Consider the following 24,684-nt stretch of genomic DNA (forward strand, 5'->3'; position numbering starts at 1 on the left):
TGATTAATACTTATTGTACAATTGCTGTGCTTTCTAAAAGTAATACCTGCCAGAGAGGAGCGTTTCCTCTGCTCCATTCCAGGGGCTTCGCTGTTCAGTCACAGGGGAGAAGAAGGTGAAGCCATTTGCACCACCCACAAGGCTTTATTGGAAAGGGAGCACTTCGAAGGAAGGTGTATGATCATCAAAGCAGGCAACCAAATCAGGAGGATCAGAATCTACCCCGAACACCAGCGAAAGGAAACAGACACTGTTGGCAAACAGGAGGATGAGAAAGGGAGGGGGCGGCAGTAGAAAAAGGCAGGCAGAAAGCCAAGGATCCGAAAAAGGCAGCAAGTTTCAGAAAACACTCATTTGACTAATTTCCTTAATATAATAAAGAAGGGATGGTTTTATTTTCAAATGCAGAAGTGGTGATTGATTAGGTGGGCATTATATTTGCAGCATGTGGAATGAATAATGGCTGTGGATGGATATGGAAAACATCTCACCAAGATGGAAAAAAAAAATCCATAAGCCATACAAGGCAGAGCAGAAAAATACCAACATACCAACATTTAGAGAGAGTTTAAATAATAACAGACTGAATCTTGGAAGCACTCCAAAGAAACACGGAACAGAAAGAGAGCTACACACAGCATAATGGTTTCTAGATAATAGGCAATGAGAGAGGGTCTGTACATGCTTGGGAATGTGGTATTCGCTCTTTAATTATTGTAATTACCTAAGTTTAAGGTCAAATCACCTGTGTGTGGCTGATAAAATGAATGATTTCTTTTAAACTAGTAGAAGTAGTGCTTAAATTACCTAGGAACTTAAAGGAACAGATAATCCATGTGGGTGAGGTATTACAGAATTATCCCCATCTTGTAAAGCAACATCTCTATTAAATGATGGCATGGAATCCCACCACATCTGCATTATTCTAACATAGAACCCCAGGAACACATCCCCCTGCCTGAGTGCCCTCTTTGGTGGAAGGTGGCCCCTCCCATTCCTTAAGACATGCACTCTTCTGGCAGTTTAAAGAAGTTGACTTGTTATAGTGTTTACCCCAGGTAAGGTGCAGTCAGATTAGAAAACTTGAACTCAAATTTTGCAAGCTATAATCAGTCATCAAACTGAGTCCTGAATTTTTTTTTTTAAGATTGGATGTAGAGGATTTGCAAAATACCTGTAGTTTGAAAGTTTCTGAATGATGAAATTCCATAAAGTTTTATTAAGTAGGGGATGAAAGATTTTACTCTTTATCTTGTTGAAAATAACTAAAAAATTCAATGATTTAATTTTTCATTGATATGAATTCCAAATAGTTAAGAACAACAACAACAAAAAACATCTGATCAAAAACTACAGGAAAAAAGCTATCCTGTTTTTCCTCAGGTAGGACCTAGCTAGATCTCAGCATCAATGGGGTAGGAGACCCACACTTCTGTCCAATGTGGCTACATAGTCAGGATTTCCCACAAGCCCCTTTCGTGTTGAATAATTCACTACAGCTCACAAAACTCACTGAAAGTGAAGAACTCAACGATGACTTTATCATAAGAGCTATAAACAAACAGCTAGACGAAGAGGTGCATAGGGTATGTCTGAAAGCGTCCTGAGCACAGGAGCCTCTGCCCCATGGAGTCAGGATACACCACTCTCCAGGCACATCAACATGTTCACCAACCAGAAAGCTCCCCCCATCCTCCTTATTTCAGAGTTTTTCTGGGTTTCTGGGTTTCACTATGTGGACATGATTGGTTTAATGATTGCCCACTCAATCTCCAGCCCCCTCCCTTTTCCTGGAGGTAGGGGCAGGGTGGTGCTGAAAGTTCCAGCCCTCTAATAACATGCTTGGTCTTTGGGCTAACATGGCCAGCCCATCTCTTGAAACTATCCAGCGGTCTACCAGGACTCACTCACCTTGTGAGCATAAGCTTAGGAATGGCTAAAGAGGGCATATCATGAATAACAAAAAAAAATGCTCCTACCACTCAGGGAATTGCAAGTTTTTGAAACTCTGGGCCAGGAAGAGAGGAAAGACCAAATATATATATATATATTATACTACCTAACAAATAATAAAGTAAAACAAGTGTTCAGAGGAAGGTAGCTAGTTCCACTATGATCACGGTGAGTTGAAGGGTTACTCAAGTGATTCATCCAGCAGGCAGTTGGATGTGCAAGGGGAAACTCAGGGTAGAGGTCACAACTGGAGGCAGAAATTCAGAAGTCATGCTTGAATGACATGGTCCTGTGAGTAATCCAAGGGTATGTGCAATACGGTGAAGAAAAAGAAAAACAAACAAACTTCAAGTTAAGCTGTGTCCAGTAGAATCCATGATGAAGATAGGTAAACTTGTGTCCTGCTGTTCCTCACACATGGTAATGTAGATTTTGTGCTCTATCTAATCAAGTGGTCAGAAAACTTACTCTGTAAAGGTCCAGGTAGTAAAGATCTCAGACTTTGCAGTCTCTGCCACAAGCACTCAACTCTACCATTGTAACACAGCCATGGGAAATAAGCAATCAAATGAGCATGGCTATGTTTTAATAAAGCTTTATTTATAGACATCGAAATTCTAATTTCTTATAACTTTCATGTCACAAAATATTCTTTCTCTGATTTTTTTTTCAATCATTAAGAAATGTAAAAACCATTCTTAGCTTGCAGGCTGTATAAAAACAGACAGTGGGTCAATTTGGTCCATGGCCTGTACTTTGTCAACCCCGGCTCTAAACTGATATGCTGTGTGACTCCCTGCAGAGGAAGACTGAATGTGAAGACCCAAGGGCGAGACCTTAATTCACAGAGGAAATGCATTTTAGTTCCTTGGTTGATGAATCAGAACTGACTTGGCAAAAGGTGGAGAGTCTGCTATTTGAAGGCATGTTTCATCTGAATTGGTGTTTGTTCCTCTCAAACAGTTGAACCCAGATATAATTCTTCAGTGCGTGAATGAATCTGTATACAATTCTTCCATGTGTGAGCAATTCTCTTGGCTTTTTGCCACCACACTCTCCTGGATTTCTCCTACCTCCTGGATGCTTCCTCATGTCTTCCTTTGCCCATCAAGTCCTGTCAGCTTTCCCTTCTGGTTTTGCTCAGCAGATGGTGCTTAGTCCACTTCATCTACATTCACTTCCTAGATGATTTTACCCAGTCCTGTGAGGTTACACATCTTCCAGGTTCTAATGAGTCTATCTTCAGCCCTGGCCTTGCCCCAGAATTCTAAATTTGTATATCCACCCACCTACCCACTCAACATCTGCATAGACACGTCTATGAAGCATTTCTCACCTTTCCCCATCTCAGTAAATTGTAGGAACATTCACCCACTTGCCTAAACCTCAAGCCCTATCTGTGTCACTCTCATATCCAGGCTATCAGTGGGTCCTGTTGAGCCAGTTTCTAAAACATGCTCTAGACCTGTCCATTTACCCCATCTCCTCCTTCCTCACTCTTCATCCCAAAGACCAGCCCGTGTATTTCATTGGGACTGCAGCGACAGTCTCAGAAGAGATGTTCCTGCACCCCGCGTCCCTCTACAACCTGGTCTTTAAGTATCAGCTCCAGTGACTTAACATGTTTTTCATTAATAAACTTTGTTTTCTTGAGGAGCTTTAGGTTTACAGAAAAATTGAGGGGAAAGTACAGAGACTCCCCAGAGGAAGAGTTCTCCTCCTTCCCCTATCATTAACACCTTGTGTTAGTACATTACAATTGATGAACCAATAGTGATACCAATAGCGATTAACTAACTTCCATCATTTACATTATGGTTCACTTGTATAGTCTGTGGGTTTTGGTAAATGTATGACATGTAGCCACCATTACGATATCATAGAGAATAATTTTACTGCCCTGAAAATCCCTGTGCTCCACCTATTCATCCCTTGATCCCCAAAACCCTGGCAACTATGGATCTTTTTACTGTTTCCACAGTTTTACCTTTTCCAGAATGCCATATAGTTGGATTAAATAGTATGCAGACTTTTCAGATTGGCTTCTTTTACTTAGCAATATGCATCTAAGCTCTCTCCGTGTGTTTTTGTCACTTGATAGCTCATTCCTTTTTATTCCTGGATAATATTCCATAGTATGGATGTACCACAATTCATTTATCCATTCATTTATTAAAGGAAACCTTTGTTGCTTCCAAGTTGCAGTGATTTTTTAACATAGAAGCCAGAATGTGTCGCTCTATCATCGCACCCACTCCTCACTCTCGCTTTCCATGCCCTCTGATTTGGCCCTGCCTGCCCTTGTCAGTTCCCTCTCATTACACAGACCACTTATTCAGATCTCAGCTCTCATTTCTCATCCTCAGTGAGGCGTTCCCTGACCCCAATCCAAAGTTACCACTCAGTCTCCAACATAACATCTCATTTTTACTCTGTCCTTACCATTTAACTCCATTTTATATTTTCTTTTTATTTATTGTCTTTCTTTCCTCAATAAGATCAGAGACACCCCCCCCTCCCCTGCTGTCTTATTCACTGGTGTATACCCAACACTTAGAATTGTACTGAATTAATACTTTATGTATTAAATGTTTCGCATTTTTAAAGTCAGTTGCACTTTATAATACTTAAAGTGGAAATCAACATTTTGAAATGAACTTTTCCCAGACTGTGTGTTTTATTTGCTAATGAAACTCTCCTCTTGACTTCATTCTTTCAAAGCCCTACCTCCTCCAAGTCCCCCTGAGTCTGTTCCTGAGTCTCCCAGCTCTTTGCTAGTACAACCAAAGCTGTGGACTTAAGCGGCAGAACCAAAGTGGTAAGGAGGGTCAAGAGGACTAACTGGATGATGCCCAAAGAGAAAGAGAGAGGAAACACCAAATGGACCATCAAGTTCAAAGAGCTAATTTGGTAAAACATTGTGAAAGCAATTCAAAAGGTAAAGGCTTACAAACATTTTGAGTAAGTGAAACATCCTTTGAATAAGTAGTTAAGCATCCTAATGAGATTCTTTTCAAGGGCCACTTTCATTAGAAGTGAAATAAGATTTGTTTAAAATTTTATACCCTTACATTTTATTCAATTTTTGAATTGAGCTGATAAAGGGGGAAAAAATCAGTGTTCAAGGGATGGTTAGCATCTTTGATCTTAACATAGAGAACGTACGGCTTTAAACTCTATGGATTTATGGGTCTTTATAGCCCCTACTAGCTGTATGATGATTCTACGGTTCTGTATGTGGCCATCGTTCAAGCCATTTTGCCTTTGTAATAATGTGATAGTAGATCAAAGGATAAAATATCCAGTGCACATTAGGATTGGGTCATGTAAAGTGAAGTATGTCTCGCATTGCCTGATAGGATGGCACTGATAGGAAGACTTTATGTTTTGAAAAATCAGTATACTCAACAACTTGTTCACCAAAAGGCATGGGTGGTGGGAGATAGCTACGGAATAAAACCATTTTAGAACTGGAGGAAGCCTCAGAGGACCCTGATTTGGAGAGGCAAATCCTCAGAGAGCTGAATAGACTTGCTCACAGGAATTAATTTATTATGAGCCATTGTGACCAGCATCTGAACCCAAGACCACAGGCTTCCTGTCCAGTGCTTTACCTAACTCACTTCAACTGCCTTTCTGTTATTTTAAGTCACTAAGTTTTGGGGGATTTGTTATTCTACATTAGATAACAGGAACACACTGATTGAGGGCAATTCTTAAAAAAATAAAATGAGAGAGAAAGAAAGAAAGAGAGAGAGAGAGAGAGAGAGAGAGAGAATGAAAGATGATAGTGTAATAAACATCTATATCTGTCTTACAAAAAGGACCCCAAAAAGTCCCCCTACCTCCCACCAAACCCCTTTAAAGAAAACTAAGAATCTCTCCCTGAAAAGCCCTTCATATTAATTGCCCTGAAGGAGCGCTTCTTTCATCTTCTACTTTGCTACCTGAAAAATTAGCAGGAATTATGAAAGTAGACATTTAGTAACGTGTCCTGTGCTCTGTGATTTTATCAGGTAATTGTGATCCTGTTCATCGAACCGCTGAATGTATTTTAAAAAGCTTCCCCATGCCTAAGCATATCATTTATAGTTCACTAAATGTGGCGTTTGAAGTCATTTCTGGAAAGCATGGGTATAGGGTCTTTGAATGGGAGTGTTACACCCTGTTTGTAAGTCAAGTCAGAGATCATTTACATTGTTTCAACTCACAGCACCTTTTCCCAGAAATAGGAAGGCAAAGACTCTGAACCAGAAAATAGTCCTAATTCTGAGATTATACAGAACCCAGCATAGCCCTCCTGGGGTTGCTTTGGGAGCTCGCTGTACCTCAAGGTCTTTTACAAAACTGTGGTTAGCATTGCTCTCCAGACATAGAGAAGTATCAATTAATTGAAGGCTTAGGAGGGGTGTTAGAATGGGAAATAAATGGCTTGTAGTGTAGTCCTAAAATTCTCTATAATGATATTTTTCATATACCATCCATATGATAAAAACGTCATTAAACCACTTGGTCTTGTAGAATTTCCTCATTCTCTGATTTACTCTTCTTATTCACAGTGTCTCTGGATTAAACAGATGAGTTTTTGAGGCCCCTGATAACTAGGTATTGCCCATTTTTTAAACAAATCAATAGATGATTTTTCCCCTTACTAATGAAAATAATTTGCCAAAAGCACTGTTATAATGAGGATTCATTCCTGAAGGATTTATTTGTTGATTGGAGAGGGAAAAAAGGCTTTTCTTCTTCATGTCTTTTTCCTCAATTTGGCTCCTGGCAAATTTTGTCAATAAAAACCTATCAGCAGTTCTTTCTGGAATTGTCTTGCCCAAGTCTCTGTTACATAGCATTAGCTTCCCTTTGTCATCACTAAAAACATCTGGTATTTCTCCTCAAGGTCAGAACGTTTTCTTATGACTGTTACAATGGGCTTTTTTTCCTATATTGGCTATATTTTAAAACTACTGCTTCTTTTTAATATCCACCATATTTCATGAAGGCACTGAATGCTGTGTGCAGCTTTCTATAAAATGTGTGAATTTTAAGTCCTGTTTTCTTACCTTATTATCTTTTACATTAAATTGTCATTACTCACATTTTTATCTTTTCTGAAAACTGAGAGTGTCATTTCCTTGCCCTGTGTATAAAGCTCTTTGCTCTTTTCTCTCAGTAAAACTTTCAGGCAGTGCAGTTTTGCCCACTTCTCCTTCCCTTTCAGGGTTTATTAACTGCTCTTGAGGTGCTGAAAGCTTTTTCCTTTCTATTTTATTCCCTGGTACTCAGATACACGTAGAAGCTCTTTTACCTTCTTCTCTTCCACTTCAATCAGAACGATGGCCGTGCTTACTCGGAGTTACTCGGCTCCTTTGGCATGGGTGATAGCTAATTTCTTGCTTTTATCCGGAACTGCACCACAGAAACCTGGTGCTTTTCACAGCAACCCCAGCTCCTTTACCACTTTCAGGGGTCCCCAGATGAGCATCTCACTTCAAATGCCAACCAAAATGCTGCTCAAACCCCTAACTAGATGGAGAAAGCACACCACCATGTATCAATCAAAGGAAATGTATATGATTAGGATCCATCACATTGATCAAAATGACTTTACTTTTCTCATATAAACTCCCAATAGCCTAAAGTGATCATGGGAATCTGCCACATTAGATACTTAAAAGCTCATTTTTGGAAAATTTAAAGCAATTTTTAAAGGTGGATTTATTTCTTAGAATCTATTTCCTGTTGACACTTTATCTACAAATATATTGTGATAAGTGTCTGATTAATTATTAGAACATCTTTTATAGCGGTATAATTGGAGGATTAGAAGGAAAATATCTTAAATTTCTTTTTTTGTTGTTGTTTTGTTTATTTTTGGTGCTGTGATTCATATGAATATGAAGTTATCCCATTCTAATAATTAAAAATTATTACATAGGCTATAATCTTTTTTTTATTTATATAGACTCCAAATCTTAAAACAGAAAAAAAGAGAGGTTTCAAGCTAAATATGACAGAATTATAACATGTATTTGTCTCCTCTTCCTCCCCAAACTTTCCTAAAATTGCAATAAAAGAAATAAAAAAATATTAACATACGAGGACAGAGAGGACAAAAGAGAAGACGAAAACAAAAGAGAGATTCAACAAGATTTTTGAAGGTGAAAACTGAATTGGAGAGCTATAATCAACTCAGAGTTGAGGAAATAACAGGCAAGATGCTATAGAGAGATATCTAGAAGGAGTGGACGCACTCCCTCCCCCACCAACCCTATGGGAGAGTCGAGGTTCATCTTGGAGAAATTAAACAAAAGAGGCTTCAACTCAGGTCCCTGGGATCTGTGGCAGACAGGAGTGAGGCTTAAGCTCAGAGGGATGAAGTAAAAATCTGTGTACAGAATAATGGACACAGCCCCTTAACCTTATCCTACTCCCCAAATGCCAGCAGCCAAGTCTCTCAAATAGGAGACTGGAGGACGCCTCTCTTTAAAAAACTGAACTGCCTCAGAGAAAAGACTTCATTATCTGATATTTAGGAACCTCCCAATAGTAAGTCTGGCGTAAAGCTCAACCACCCCATGGTGACGCCCACCCTTACCAAGCCCACCTCTTCATCCCCTGTGCACAGATTTTCCAAACTGTTGTTCGGTGTTTCAGTCTTTAATATAAAAAAAAGATCAGCACACACTTGAGGAAAATCTTCAGCATGCAGGATAGAGCCCAAAATAGGCAAAGAGAAAAAGAAAGCAGAGACAATACAGGGAACAGAGGAGCAGAGGGAACCTGAAGCAAAGGAAGAACAACCAATTTCTAATCAAGATAATGCACTCATAAAACAAATCCAAGATAGTATCAGAAAAAAATAGAAGACAAGAAAGACCATTTGGAAATTAAAAATACAGTACCTGGAATTTAAAAATTTAGTAGATGGTTTGTTCTATAAAATTAACATCTTCTAGAAACTTGCATAAAAAACAGAGAAATGATTTTTTAAAATAAAATTAGAGGGCTGGCCGAGTGGCTCAGTTGTTTAAGAGCTCACTTAACAGTTTGAGCTCTAAGAAACAGCGGTTCGAGTCCCAGCCCGAGCTGAGCAGCCACTGAGCTGCCAACAGGTCAGTCTCTATGCTTTACATGTGATTAATAAAATTCCCAGAAGCAGAGAACAAAGAAAATGGAGACAACAAAATTATCAGAGAAACTATATATGACAAATTTCCAGAACTTAAAGTCATGAGTCTCCAGATCAAAAGGAACCACCATAATAAAAATAAAATTTCACAAAAAATAAAATAAAAGGAACCACCAAGTGCTCAGCACGATGAATGAATAAAAAGCACAAGTGCCAAAGCCACATTGTTGTAAAATGTCAGAACACCATTGACTCAAAGATGTCCCTAAAAGCTACCAAACAGAAAAAAAGAAAAGTCATATGCACAGACATGGGAACCAAATGCTACTATCTTCTAAATTCTAAGGGACAATGATTTGCAAACTAGGATTTTATATTTGCCAAAATATCAATCAAGCAAGAGGGGATAGCATATTATTCTGCTTGGGCTGCCATAACAAAATGCCACAGACTGGGTGGCTTAAACAGCAGAAATGTCCTTTCTCACAGTTCAGGAGACTGGAAGTCCAAGATCAAGGTGCCAGCAGGATGACGTCTGGTGACAGCTCTTCCCTTGGGGTGCAGACACCGCCATATCTCATTGTGTGCTCACATGAACCCTTCTTTGCGTATGCACAGAGGCAGGGGGAGGGCTAGTGAGCTGTCTGGTGTTTCCTCTTATAAGGACACTAATCCTATGAGATCAGGGCTCCACCCTTATGACCTCATTAACCTTAATTACTCCTTACTCCAAATATAGCTGTGCTGGGAGTTAGGGCTTCAATATATAAATTTGGTGGGGGACACATTCAATTCATAAAAGACAGCATAGAGGCCATTTTTTAATGTGCAGAATCAAATGATTAATCTATTACTCAACCTATTTTAGGAAGCTTCTGAAGAATGTGCAAAATGAGAGAGGCCCAGAAAGAAACTTATGATCCGGAAGACTGGGGCCTGGTGTGGAGACATCCCAGGACAACAGATGTTCACCAAGTTAAGGGACACCAGTTCATCTTGGAGGAGGAATTAGAATTGTAGAGAAATCAGGGAACTATTAACTGTATTATAGACAAAAAGTTAAAAGAAGAAAACATAAATGTAATATATCACTTGGTTTAGCAGTGATAATCTGCATATAGTCATAATAATAAAAATGCTGACTCTTCAATTAACTGAAAATTGTGATACAGCCATATTATTGGCAATAATGGGTGGGAGGGCTGTTGTGTGTGGATGGCTGAAGTGGTGTAATAGAGCTAGGTCCTCAATAACCGTCACAGGAAGTCAAAAGGTAATGTCTCTTCTCTTATTATTCACAAATATTCATGTCCCAGTGTCAAGTTCTTTTCTAAAGATGAACTCATAGGAGATTGAGATTATTGTTATCCTTATTTTATAGAATGGAAAACTGAGACAAAGATATTAAGTAGTTGAACCAAGGTCACACAGAGAGTGTTCAGAGTCAGGATTCTAAAACAGGCAGTCTGGCTTAAGAGTGCTGCCCTCTTATCATTAAAATAGATAAATGAAGGTATAGCAGTATAAGCATATTATTTAGAAATATGGAGGTGAATTCCAGAAGAAATAGTTAAAAGAGTTGAGCATATTTGCCTCTGGGAAATAAGACTGGAGGTGGGGACAGGTTAGGCAAGGGATCAGAGTTTTCATTATAAGATTAAAAAAAAACCCTATTCAATTCTTAAAAACTATTTGCATGTAGTTTTTAAAGAAAAAAATTAAAGTTAATTTATAAAAAGAAAAATAGAAACAAAAGAAAAATATGTAGTAGCTTTTTTCAGCATCACCCCTCCATTCCTTCTTGTCACAACCATATTAAGTGGTCTGGATCCTACTGTATGAGTAATGTTTGGCATTACTGACTGGTCTACAAGGTCAAGGCTGAGCTCCTTGTCATGATGTACTTGGCTCTACATTACCCTTCCTGATTCTCCAGCCTTGTTTTTCCCATGCTGAGTCTCATACTCTAATCATAACCAAATACTTGTAGTTCCCTGTATACCTCCTGCTGTTCTGGGCCTCTGTGTCTCATCTGTTGCATTTGTCTTGATTTGAAACACTTTGATAAGTAACACAGTTGGCCCAGTGATCCTTCTGGACTGCAGGGTTGGCCATTTACACTGACTTCCTCGCCTCCTTGGACACTCATTACAATGAAGTCCCAATTACTGTGAGGCTCTTAAGGTTAGGACGGCTTCATTTATCATTGTGCCCTGAATCCTAGCACAGTGTCAGACCCACAGCAGGGCTTCAATAAACATTTATTTTTGTATTTTTTCTTTCCTCTAAATAAAATCTAGGATGTTCTCATATTGTGCAGCCCAGGCAAGTTTCTCAAGAAGCTGCATCAGGCTGGAGAGCCAGTCAAGATTTACTTTTGCTGGCTCATCTGACTTCATTCTCTAAGGGCCATCATAAAAACTGAACAATGCTACAGGACGTAAGTCTCAAAGTCCATCCAAAGAAAAATTCTATTTCCATTCGTAGCACAAAGACACACAAGTAGAAAGATGTAAGGACTCTTTCACGACTAGAGAACATAATATCATGAAATGCCAAGGTTCCAAAAAGCTCAGAGTTTCTCTGACTCATGGCATAATTAGTGCAGCACAGAGACCAAGGGCATAGCTTCCATCTCCCCAACATAAGTGTTCAACTTCTCACTTAAACTTCTCTTCTTCAAACTCTTACAGAAACCACAGTCAACATGTCCAAAATTCAACTCTTGACTTCCCCACCAGGGTGCTTCTCTTGCACTGCTTCCGGTCTCAGCGAATGGTGCCACCATGAATCCGGCTGCGGAAACAAGGCACCCGCACCGCTCTAGACCAAGCCTCATTGCCTCTTGCCAGAATCACTGCAGTGATGTTTTCATTGGTCTTCTATGTACACTGAGCCACACTCCACACAGAAAGTGCCTTTAAAAAGGCAGAGTTGTACACATTTCACACCCCACAATTAAAATCTTTCAGTGGTTTTCAATGCTCCTGAATAAAGACCAAACTCTTTAACATGGCTTAGGAGGTTTTGCATGGCGTAGCCATTCAGGTATCTTCAGGTAGCTTCATCTTGTATCATGGTCCCCTTCAGTCTCTGCCCGGCCACATTATTCTCCTCTCGGTCCCCTGAGTAATCATCATCTAGTAAACTGGGGGCTTTCAATAAATAATTCTTGAATGTGTGATATCACACAGATGTGGGCTCAAAACCTACTATGTTTTTAAACACATTCACTTCCCTAAACCTCAATTTCCTCATCTATAGAATGGAGATGATAATGGCCTTACCCATAGGCTCTTATCACGATTCACAATTCAACAAGATAATGACAATAGAGACGTTACCATAGTGCCTGGCACAAAATAAAAACCTGAAATTTTTAGCTATCTAATATTCTGCAGAATACCATGCAAATATTCCTGTTTCCATTTGTAACTGGTTTTGCAAGTCGTTTATTAATTAATCTGAACCTTTAAAACTCCATTAACATTTTCAGTCTATGCAAATTCTTGGGGATAATTAATTTTATGACTTTATTACCCTCAGCACAAAGTAGTCAGTAATGCCAAAGGTGAGCTGGCTTGTCCCAGCACACAGGAGTCAATTGTTAAATTTTCAGGAGTTTTGTGAGCTGGTTGTTAAGCATGGTTTTTATTTTTAAAACTGTATAACTTACAATTGAAAGGATTATGTTAAAAACAATGGTAATGAAGGTAATAAATACTCAAAATGCATCGCTTAATTATTTTGTTATGTTTTACTTTTATCTATGGTTTTGAAGTTATTTATGACTGTTGTATCAATATAGTAAAAATACTATATAATGATGTACTGCAATACTTCACATCTCTTCCCAACTCTACATTCAGTGACACCACATTGGTAGTTTGATATTGGCTACTCTGAGCATATTTACACCATGGAAATCAGCAACCACTGTAAAAGAAAGCTCTTTCCTGTCCCCGAAAGCTGGTTTTGAAACATTTACTAGCACATCAGTATGTAATGCTCAATTATGTAGACATCAGACATGACACAGACCTCAATATGAATGAAAGTGATCTCTTAGTAAAGTCAATAGCTCTCATAAAATCTTTTAATTAAAAGAATGATTTCCGTTACTCTATTCACGAATCCACTAGATCCTTCCTCAGAGAATACTGACTTTAAGTTTATATACAATTCTTGTTAAATTTGGCTATCAGGTTTGTCAGTATATAGAAACAAATGAGGAGGGCACATTGTTATGAGGGAGACATGATAGCTAAGACCTTGACAGTAAATAGTTTAAGGACAAAGGAGGACAAATAAAGGCCATGAAAACCTAGAGGGAAACAAAGAAAGCCCAGCAGTGGGAGGTCACTAGTATAGAAGAGCCATTGAAAGAGTAATACAGCATAGACAGGAGTTAATGACTTTAGAGGTGACAAAGAACCCTCAAGAAAAGAGTTGCTGCCTTCCGTCTACTGTTTAAGAAAGGAGAATAGTATGCAACATGCTTATTAAATATCCAAAAATGCATTTTCACAAATGGGGCTGGGAAAACTGGATGTCCACATGCAAGAGTGAATGTGGACCCTTACTTTACAGCATATACAAAAATTAACTCAAAATGGATTAAAGACCTAAACATAAGAGCCAAATTTATAAAATCCTCAGAAGAAAACAGGCAAAAAGCTTCATGGCATTGGATTTGGCAACGATTTCTTGGCCATGACACCAAAATCACAGGCAACCACAACAGAAAAAATAGATTAAATTGGTCTATGTCAAAATTTGTGCATCAAAAGATACCATTAAGAAAGTGAAAAGTCGGGCCGGCCGAGTGGCGCGATGGTTAAGAGCTGGCTTGGGATGCCAGAGGGCCCCAGTTCGGATCCCACATATGAGGGCCAGTGACACTGCCCTCCACAGCTAAGATGCTGAACAACAGCTCAACCTGGAGCTGGGCTGCTGTGGGTCGCCAGCGACAGCGTAGGCTGCAGCCCCTGTGGCAGTGGGTTGCCACGGGCTACCATGTGTAGCCAGCAGCCAGCGTGAGTGGCCAGCAGCCGCAGTGAGCGGCCGTCCAGAAGCCGGCAACTGATCTGCCTCGCCTGGGAAGAGCATAATGATGGTGCCAACTTGGGCCAGTGAAGCAACGTCCTCCACAACTAGACTGAAGAACAAAAGGACAGCAACTTGTCTGTTCCCCTTCCCCCAATTCCCCAGCACTGTTCCCATCCCCCTTCCCCAATAATAAATAAATAAATAAATAAAAGAAAGTGAAAAGTCAACCCATGAAATAAGAGACAATATTTGCAAACCATAGCTCTGATGAAAGATTAACATCCATTATATACAATAAACTCCTATAACTCAACAACAAAAATAAAAATCCAACTCATAAGTGGGCTAAGGGCTTGGACAGGCATTTCTCCACAGAAGACATATAAATGGCCAACAAGCAAATGAAAAGATGCTCAACATTATTAATCATTAGAGAAATGCAACTCAAAACCACAATGAGATGTCATTTCATACCCATTAGAATGGTTATAATTTTAAAAAAGGAAAAAACAAGTGTTGGCAAAGATGTGTAGAAATTGGAACCCTTGTGTATTACTGGTGAGAATGTACAATGGTACAGCCACTATCAAAAACAGTGTGTCAGTTTCTCCAAAAATTAAACATAGAATTATTACATGATCTGGTAACTCCACTTCTAGGTATGTACCCCCCCAAAAATTGAAAGCAGGGACTCAGATATTTATACACCCATGTTCATAGGACTGTTATTCACAGTAGACAAAAGGTAGAAAGAACCCAAATGGCCATAGATAGATGAATGGATAAGCAAAAAATGTGGTGTATATTTACAATGCAGTATTATTCAGCCTTAAAGAAGAATGAAATTCTGATACGTGGTATAACATGGATGAAACTTGAAAACATGCTAAGTGGAATAAAGCAGACACTAAAGGACAAACTGTTTGAGTCTACTTATATAAGATATATAGAATAGTTACATCCACAGAGACAGGAAGTAGAACAGTGGCTATTAAGGACTGGGGGGAGGGGGAAATGGGGACTCGAACAATAACTAGACAAAAAATTTCACTTTAAAATGATAAAAAGTTTCTAGAGATGGAAAGTGGTGATAGTTTCTCAAAAATGTGAGAAATAATTAAAGCCACTGAACTGTACACTTAAAAATGGTTAATAAAATGATAAATATTATGTTATGTATGTTTTGCCACAACAAAAATGCTTTATAAGTATAAAACATCTAAAAATGGTTAACATTATTAAAAATGTACAACTTTACGTGGGCAATCTCCAGGTCTCCAGAATAATACTTTATACAAAACATCTCCGTCTCTGGTAGGAATGATACACGAGATGTGAGATTTATTTGTGATAAATATATCTGTTGGCATCAACAATGACACCTTTTATTGCTATAATTTAAACATATGGTCACTATAAAGACTTAATACAGTTATTGAAGTGTTCATGGAGGGAGAGAGAGGAAGGGCAGAATTGGACTGAAGGGGTGAACAGTGGGTGGCTTTTCTCAGGAAAGGTAAAAGAGAGAAGATAAAAGAAGGCAAGTTGTCCTTAACAATAACAAAAGATGTGAACTACACCGTGACAGGGGACAAAACAAGACCAATGGGTGGCTTCAAATACTATTGGCTTTTGCAGTCGTTGCTATAGGATACCATTTGGGAATTATTAACCAATGCATTTTTCCACATCCCACTCTGTACCTCCCATCCGTGTCTTTTTCCCTTTGGCACGTCCCTTCACTTGAGCCTTGCCCTGGGCTCGTTGCCTCTGACGGGACCGAGAAATACATTCTGTGAGATTCTTCTTGTTATTTTTTTATTTCAACAACCTACATACTGAAGGGAACATACAAAGATCAAGGCTTTAGTTGCAGCATTTAAGAGTTTAAGGAGAGTGGTCACTCTCTGCCACTTCCTACTCCAAACAACATGCAGACCAGAAATGGTTTACTCTGGCTATGCAGAGGGAGCCAAGGTCAAGGGAAGGGAAGCGTTGGGAACACAGGTGTTGGTTGGTCCCAGAGATGGGAGTTCTGCGGCTGCCATGAGGGCCCAGGTGCTGTTTAGGCTCTTGGCATGTTTTTGCAGAGATTTTTGCCTGAGTAGGAGAAATCCTAGGCTGAGAATAAATGTCTGAGGTGACATTTCTGTCAGTTCAGTAGAATGGTGGTGCAAAGGAGAAATTAAGTTATAGAAAAATCAAGGAAGCCCCCCCTTTTTTTTTCCATATGCAAGTTTGTGTACTGACATTTGTAGTTAGCACACAGTTTAATGAGCAAGAAGTAGAAACACCTACAAAGGAGATATACTCCCCGAAAGGGTGGGACAGGCAGGCAGGAGAGAGTGCTGGCCTGGAGAGTAAGGACCTGCAATGTTAGCAGGAGGCCTGCAATCTGGTTCTGCCAAAGTCATCAACGTGCTATCACTTCCATGGCCTTACAGTGTAATCCTCTCCTCTGACTCACCCTGGTTAAAGATCAGTCTTGTCCTCTCTGCCTGGACATCCAAGCCTACTGGTTTCCCTTTTGAATTCCTTGATTTGGGCAACATAAAGTGACCCACAGGGCTTTTCAAGTCCTACTTGACTAGTCTTATAAGCACCTTTTCCACCTGGGCCATGATGGCTGCTGTTGACAGTGTGTCTGCCACTTCATCACAATCTCACCTCTTTCACATTCCTAAGTAATCACAATGCTGCGACCTTCCCTCCTTCTTTCAACCTGTCTTCAGGATTAGGATCAATACCTGCTGCAGAGCTTTTATTTAAGTGATGGATAGCTTTGGAAACTCTTATCTGGGCTGCTTTGCTGTCTCCATCTGATCCTCCAAACTGATCTTCAGCCTAATAGTCTTAAAAAATGTCCATATTTTAAGGAAAGATGGATGATCCTCTATGTGTCAAGAAGGAAAGTCTTTTGATCAGAATGGGAGCAAAGAGGGAGTTTGTTTCAAGGAGTCCTTGAAGGGCTGTTAATAGATCGTCTTTCTTTCCTTTAATTATGTTAAGCCCCAAATTTGGTAAGAACCTGACTAGGGGAGAGGTGGTAATAGCATCCTAGGTCTTAAACTAGGGCTTATAAGCAGAGCTTATAAATGTCTTTATGAAAATTTCTCAGATTGTTTTCTGTCTCTCCTAGGCTCTAGGAACCCTGAGATATCAAGAAAGAGCTAAAATTTTCATCTAGATGCTCAAATTAGACCCTCATACTAAAATTTTTAAAGCTTTCTTCATGGTTGCTCATTCTTATAGATCCTCATGAGCTTTGTGCTTGAGCTTTCAGCCTCAAGGGGGAGAAGAGATGCCATAGGTTCCACCCCGAAATGGTCTTTTTCACCCCATCTGCAGGTAGCTTTGGGATTGTGTTTAGGGTTAGTTGCTCCCTCATCTCATATTATGGTTCAGTCTCAAGCCTGTCTTTCAAAATCTGCCCATTCAACTTAAATTTTAAAACACCATCAGAGACCTAAGACATACAAATTATAGAGCTAACTAGAGGAAGCAAGGGTACCCAAAAAAGGGTGGTGGTGGTGATAAACTTTTGACCTCAAAGAACTAGCCAAGTATAAGATGGAAGATAAGTATGAAAATAATTATAATGGGATAGTGTCCAGAGAGAAAAGAATAAATACTTGCATGACTTTTGAAATAGACGAGAGAGTTTTCAACTAAGGTGCATTTAGAAAAGAATCCATGATATAGTGGGACTTCATTTGAGGTAAACCTGGAAGAATGAGTAAGATTTCAAGCATAGATACAAAGTTGACAGGACAGTTTGTTGGTTTTGGAAAATAAAGAATAGCAGTCTCACTCAGAAGGACTAGGCATTAGTATCAGTTTTAAAGGGAATATATTAAATTTTCCTTTAGTAACACTATAAAAGAATAGATATGTTCCTGAAAATCTAACTATAAAGCAAATTTCTGCACAGTACACTGGACGCTGTTTTTCCCACAGTGGCTTTACATATTCAAACCAGAGATGCATTTTGAAGGTGAGGGACATGGGAGAGGTGGGAGGGCGAAAACTGATAATCCAATAAAATTTTTTAAAGATTAAAAAAATTCAATAAAATATTATTCAAGAACTATAAGAGATTTCAAAGTTAAGTAAGGCAAAATCTCTGTTGTAAGACATATGCAAACTAACATTGGAGTCCACAAATAACCATACCAACAAGGCTCCTTCCCTTGGGATGGCTGCACTGAGATCCTGGCGTGACAAGAAAAGCTTGTGAATGATTCAGAGCAGGAAGAGTTCAAGACACGGGAGGGGGTAACAGAGCACCAGAAAGAGAAAGAAAACAAGCTTTTTGAGTAGAGGTGGGGCAACCATGGTACATTCTGGGAATAGGTCATGGAAGATAAGCTCTGAAGGAAAGACCTATTGGGTTTTAGGCTTAGGAAATCTTCATGACCTTCCAGAATGCAAGAGAGATGATTATGGGTCAAAAAGATGTCAGGAAAGAGAAAATTGAGATAGCCAGTGCTAGCTGCACTGTCAAGAAGTTTGGCTGTGAAGAAAGAAGGAGCAGAGATAGCTGACAGCCAGCCATGCCAAGAACTGGGCACGGGCCTGAATGGGGAGACGAGTAAAGCCGAAAATGGACACAAAGTGAAAAGGAGTTAAGAGGGATCTAAATGTCGAGATGGATAGAAAGAGCCAAGAGAGGCAGGACGGGAGAGGTCCTGATGACATCACGGTGTTCATGGTATGTGACAAGCCACTATTTCAAGACAAGATAATAATCTCTATTTTACGCCGCCCCCCTCCCCCCACATGCTTCTGGTTTTAGTTGAAAATTTCGTAGGGAAGTTAGGTCCTCAAAATAAATTCCCTTCAAAGCAACAAAACCAGAATAATAAAGTAGCATCCAAATTCAGCATTAGTAGGGTTGATCAGAGAACTGGAACCACTATTGAGGAATGTAAGGGGTTATTTTAAGAATTAGAAAAAAATTCATCATTACAGCGTGTTCAGTAGTTGTACAAGTCTGCTGTCCCGGTGTCTGATGTTGGATGGACCTAAAGTCAGCAAGGTCAGCAATCAGAACAGGACCATGGGCGTGAAGTGGAAGAGGAACTCGACCCAGCATGTTTTCCATTAGAACCGCTTCAGTCTCTCCACGCCTTTAAGACTCCAACTCCGACAATGGGGTGGCCCGCAGAGAACTGGCGCAAGTCACCAGGAGCCACCACGCACGTGCCCAGGAGTCCCCCGGACGCTGAAAGAGGAGTTTTGGAGATTGTAGTCCGTCTTCCCCAGATTCGAGAATCACAGGTCTAAAGCAATAGTTCCCAAAGCAGTGGTCAGTCATTTCAAAGCTCATCGGGATTACCTGGTGAGGTTTTTAACATACAGGTGATTCAGTAGCTCTGGATGGGTCTGAAAATGTAATGCAGATCAATAGATAACTATTTTAAATGGATAAATCAAGAAATAAAGGCAAGGCGGGGTGGAGTGGGTGGGGTCGACCTGCAGCAGAAGGGCGGGGTCAGGAAGCAGAGGAAAGGGCTCCGTGGGGGCGGGGCCATCTGTGGCTTCTAGTGGAATTGTTGGTGGCTGTTGTTGTGGCAGTTGGGAAGGGTTAGGTGGTGTGGTCTTGGCCCCGGGGTGCTGAGTCATTCATATGGAAGCTTGTGTCCAGCTCTACAGAAAGTAGAAACCTGGGGCCACTCCAGGCTGCAGGGAGCGTCTGCTCCGACATGGTCATCCTGTAGACAGAGAGAGGCCTGATCACAGGCAAGAGAGAGGGAACGGCAGAACCCAAGAGATGGAAGATACAGGGAGGCCAATTTAGAATTGATTGAAGGTGAACCTTCTGCTATAAGAAGACTGCTCAGGGAAACACACTTTTCAATTAAGAAGGCATCATCAGTACACCTGAGAAGTACATACAGTCTGAACCGACACCATGTTCTTCTTATTGACAAGTCTTTTGATGCAGTGATCTGTCTTTAATGCTGGCCTTAGCTTCAGCCTCATATATTTCATAATCCTATCAACCGCTAAGTCTTCATTAATTTCATGTCTAGATAAGAGCTTTATGAGTACCGCCAAAGTCTGTGAAGTTGCCTCTTTCATAAATTGTATCGCTTCATCCACAGACCAGTGTGAAGGTCCTGGTGGAGCCTTGTTTCAGTACACTGAAGTCAAGTCCAACTGTTTGCCTGAGGTTTTGATTCTCCTCTGTGTGTGGATTTCACCGACTTCAGAAAATTGTCCTTGGTAGACTTCACGACAGTTTTATGCAGAACTGGAGATGAGCTTGATGTAGTGGACAGAGGCTGAAAAGAATTCCTGTGGTAAAGGAAGGAAGGAAGGTATTTTCCCCCGCCAAAGGAGGCAGCAGCCACATCTCCTCTGGCGAAGAATCCATGAACGGTGCAGCATGGAGGGCACAAGCCACATGGGTGTGTGTGACCTGTCAGTGCACCCGACCTCTGGGGTCCGGCCAGCCAACTGTGGGCAGCTGCAGGGCTCTCTTCTGATCCTGGCTGTGTCCGAGGAATCTATAAGCCTCCTAAAATCACTTTTATTGTCACTACCACCCAGTGTTAACTGTAATCTGGCATCTGTCATTTCCAACAACTGTGGCAATGCATGCTGGAGCAACACTGTAAAGGTAATGGTAGCAGGCAAAAGCACGGTTCTCTCCCAGGATCCAGTGGGGCTGGGAAGTCAGGGAACCGCCAGCACATTTTGAAGCCCAAGCACAGAGCTTAGACATAAGTTTATTGAGATATAATTGACATACAATAAACTTCACATATTTAAAGTGTAAAAAAAAAAAGAGAAAGGCAAGATTTATACTTAGACAATACAGACAAATATGTTGAAATGCTTCAATGCTAGCTACATAGCCACATCCACAACCTTCTCTTCCCTCTTATAGTAGATTGAATGGTGCCCACCCCCAAAAGATATGTCTGCATGCTAACCTCCAGGACCTGTAACCTTATTTGGGAAAGGGGTCTTTGTGTTACCAGAGCAGGGATCCTTGCCCCTCTCAGGATAGAAATCAAGAAAGTGGGCAAAAGTTTTGCAGAAAGAAAGGTTTATTAAAGCGAAAACTTGATGCACCAAGGGAGCACACTCCAAAAAGAGAATGGATGTGTCTCCCTGAGCCTTATGGGTGTGGCAGTTTTATGGGCTTTTGGGGCTAGGGGTCATGACCCCTTCTCCTTTCCCCTTTCTCTCCCTGAAGTATATTGAGGCAGGTCCTACACTGCGCCTGTGCAGTGCACCTTCCTGCTTCTTCTGAAGATAAACACCAGAAGAACAATATAAAATAGAAATGGTTTAAAAAGTGATTAGGAGGCAGGGCCAAGCAGGAAGGGAACTTAATCTTTTCATTTTGTTCCCTTCTGTACTATTTGAAATTTTGTTTTCCATGTGCATAAATTATTTTTCAAATCACTAATAAAAAAGAAAACACCAGGTAATTCTAACAGATATTTTTGAGAATGCCTGCACTAAGAACAGATTTAAAAATTTCACAAGACAGTCAGCCCAAGGCAAAGTTAGGAAAAGTAGTTCTGGGAGCCCCCAGTCTAGACGATTCTGAGGGTCAAGGATGAAAGGGCAAGTATCTGACACCAGAGGTTACCTGTTTCTACGTTTTATCACATTTGAAGCCTTTATCACTCCTGAGATGGCCGTATTTCAGCCAGATCTATGGTCTGTGATGGGAGGAACATCCATGAGTATAGACACTACTTAGTGTATCATTTTGTACGCTACTGCTTGCCTCACTCCTGAGATATGAGGAGTGATTATCACATATCTAAAATCACACTAATATTTTATAGGAAAAGAAAGTCACACCAAACAAGGAGACTCTGAGTTCATGATGCCTTGTTGACAGCCCTCACTACCCTCAGGAAGATCTGCCAAGAGTTTTGGTTGCAAAACATTGATTTGATAATAGCAATAAAGTTTATAAATGGCAAAAATATGAGCTTATTTATCCTGGAAGATTTTATTATTCATGCAAACTATTAGTCAAAGATGGAGGCTGTGATGTAAGCTGCAAAGCCTGTTATGAGCCAGAAAGACCCCCAAAGAGAGAGATTTAATAGAAACGATTTTGCAAAATCTCAGGATTTTTTAATCCTTAGATTAAAAAACCAGGATCCATAGCTGGAGCAAAGGTGAAGCTCAGTCAGGAGCTTTGTGATCAGGCAGAATTAGAGGGAGCAGTGTTTATTTTAAGGGATCTTTTACAGTTGCCTGTGTTGTTTGCATCAGCAGATACTTCTGGGCTGTGGGATCCCTGCAGCTTAAACGCACATCTAACAAGATGTCCCGGACCTACAGAATCATACGCTGCCGGAGGGTCCTTGAATCCTGTTGCCTGAACTGAAGCTGGTTGGTAGCTCCTGCCAGCCAGCTTGTTAGTTGCTGTTTTTCAGTCTTTTATGCATCTCCTCCACTGGTCTGCAACCAGTACAAGGGCTACAGCTCTCCTCCACTTCTCAATCTTAACCTGGTTCCTACCTGGTTACCAGCATCTCTCTAATCTAGCTGTGGCTGTCCACAGAGAAGCTGAATGTACTTAGTATGAGTGAGTCAGATCTATTTTCCTTTTCCCTTAATATAATCTGCTTAGAACTCCCCTAAAATACAGATTCTAACTATAGGTTTTCTTCCCACATAATGTCACGCAGGAAATTCAAAAATAGTAATGATGCAGTTAATTCTACCAGGAGGAGCCACTGCAACGTTCTATAGGCAGATACTAGAAGGTTGTCGTGGCTCCATAAACTGAAGTGCTTCCCTAAGATTCAAGTGATAATAGGGTTTTTGTTTACCCTCACCGCCCTCTACCTCTCAGCATTCATCCTTTCTTCTCTTCCTCCTACTAGGACCCCCAAATTTCTAGTTATGTAATATAGGTATCCCTGACCTCTCAGCTGGGACCCCAAAAGGGGACCCTTCACCTGTCCTCTTTCGGTTGGTTCAGAGGTGAGCATGTCACACAAATTGGTCTAAGCTGAAGAAAGCTCTGATAGGGGAGAGGAAGCTAATGCTTTCTCCTAGTGCATGAGAATTAAGCCCCATCTAACTCCTGTTGTTGCTGCCATCATTCTGCAACAAAGAAGAATCAGCCTTTAAAGAGGCGGACACAGTGCAAGGTTGAGCAGAGGAAAGAACACAGGCTGGATGACGCTGGTGTCATTGAGTTAGTTAACCTGGATTGATTCTCACATAAAGCCCTCCCTACCTCTGGATTTTTCTGCCAATTGATTCCTTTTCATTGTTTAAGCCAATTTGAGTTAGGTTTCTCTTATATACAACTCAAAGCTAACTGATAGAGTGACCAACACAAAAGTAAGTTTCATCCCATGGATGTCTAGCTACTCTCCATGCAAACTCCTAGATGTCATCACTAACAGTAAGACTGAAATGTTGGGGTCGCCCCTAAATGGCCCTATTACTAGGAACTTTAAAACTTAAAACACTTCCAGGAATGTAAGCACAGAATTTTAGGTTGGGATTTGAGCTTTAGATGAATCTGCAATCTCCAAGATTCCTTGATATTTACTGAACAATGCCCCAGTCATCTGGAGAGGAGTCACCCCAGGAACTCCCAGCTTATCTAAGATCATTGGGCCTAAGGGTGAAACCTGGCCACTGCTAAGGAAAAGTCTTTCTCACATCAGGGTTTGGCCAGAATCAGGACAACTTCCTACACAAGCACTCATCTGCTTGCATTTGCCCCTCTGCGTCCCACAGGCACTGAGTGAGCATTTACACACCAGCTGGATAAAACAATTCATGATACGGAGTTCCTTAGTTTCAGCACTAAGGCTTTTGTGAGAAGAACCACAGAGGGACCCAAGAAAACATTCTTAAAGGGTCAGTCTGTGAACTCAGGATATTTTTAAATCTTTTAAGTGCATGTTAGACTTTAATAATATGGCTATGGCTTTAATAATAAATTTATTTATTTATACCATACCTCCAAAAGTGATTTGAGCTGGCTTTAAAAATACATACAAGAGGGCCGGCCGAGTGGCTCAGTTGGTTAAGAGCTCGCTCAAGTGTTTGAGCTCTGAGCAACAGCGGTTCGAGTCCCAGCCCGAGCTGAGCAGCCTCTGCGCTGCCAACAGGTGGCAGGATGGCTCAGCTAAAAAAAATAATAATAATACATACAAGGAGGATAAATAGGATTAAGTAAATAGATGAAATCTAACAATATAAAAGTAAAGATAGGAAAAATAAAATATAAGGTAAGGTTAGTATATAAAATGGTTTTGTAATATCCTATGCAGTTGCTATAGGTGGACAACAAGTCTGTCTTTGACACCTCGGATTAGCCAAGCAAAGAAGGAAACATACCTCTAATAAGATTCACAAAGTCCAACAGAATCTTTAAAAACGAAAAGGAGTCAAAGCTCCAGGTATAAAACAAATAAACCAGGGCTGACCGAGTGGCGCAATGGTTAAGAACTGGCTTGGGACACCAGAGGGCCCCAGTTCGGATCCCACATATGAGGGCCAGTGACACTGCCCTCCACAGCTAAGATGCTGAAACAGCTCAACCTGGA

Source organism: Hipposideros armiger, unplaced genomic scaffold, assembly GCF_001890085.2.
Source record: "Hipposideros armiger isolate ML-2016 unplaced genomic scaffold, ASM189008v1 scaffold_205, whole genome shotgun sequence".
Lineage (NCBI taxonomy): Eukaryota > Metazoa > Chordata > Mammalia > Chiroptera > Hipposideridae > Hipposideros > Hipposideros armiger.